Consider the following 406-nt stretch of genomic DNA (forward strand, 5'->3'; position numbering starts at 1 on the left):
CTCCCTAGCTTCTCCCTCTTCCCTCCCTCCCTCCTCCTCCCTCCCTCCTTGCCTCCACCGTGACTGCACGCTGACAGTAGCTACAGTGAGCTAGCATCCTATAACAAGCGAGCGTGGCCTCTCATGGCTTCTCTCGCCTAGCTTCTCCCTTTCCCCTCCCTCCCTCCTTCCCTCCCTCCTCCCTTCCTCCACGTGACGTGCACGCGACAGTAGCTACAGTGAGCTAGCATTCTATAACAAGGAGCGTGCCTCTCATGGCTTCTCTCCCTAGCTTCTCCTCTTCCCCCCTCCCTCCTCCTCCCTCCCTCCCTTCCTCCACCGTGACTGCACGCCGACACGTAGCTACAGTGAGCTAGCATCCTATAACAAGGAAGCGTGGCCTCTCATGGCTTCTCTCCCTAGCTCT

This window comes from Priapulus caudatus, unplaced genomic scaffold (genome assembly GCF_000485595.1).
Source record: "Priapulus caudatus unplaced genomic scaffold, Priapulus_caudatus-5.0.1 Scaffold168, whole genome shotgun sequence".
NCBI classification, from domain to species: domain Eukaryota; kingdom Metazoa; phylum Priapulida; class Priapulimorpha; order Priapulimorphida; family Priapulidae; genus Priapulus; species Priapulus caudatus.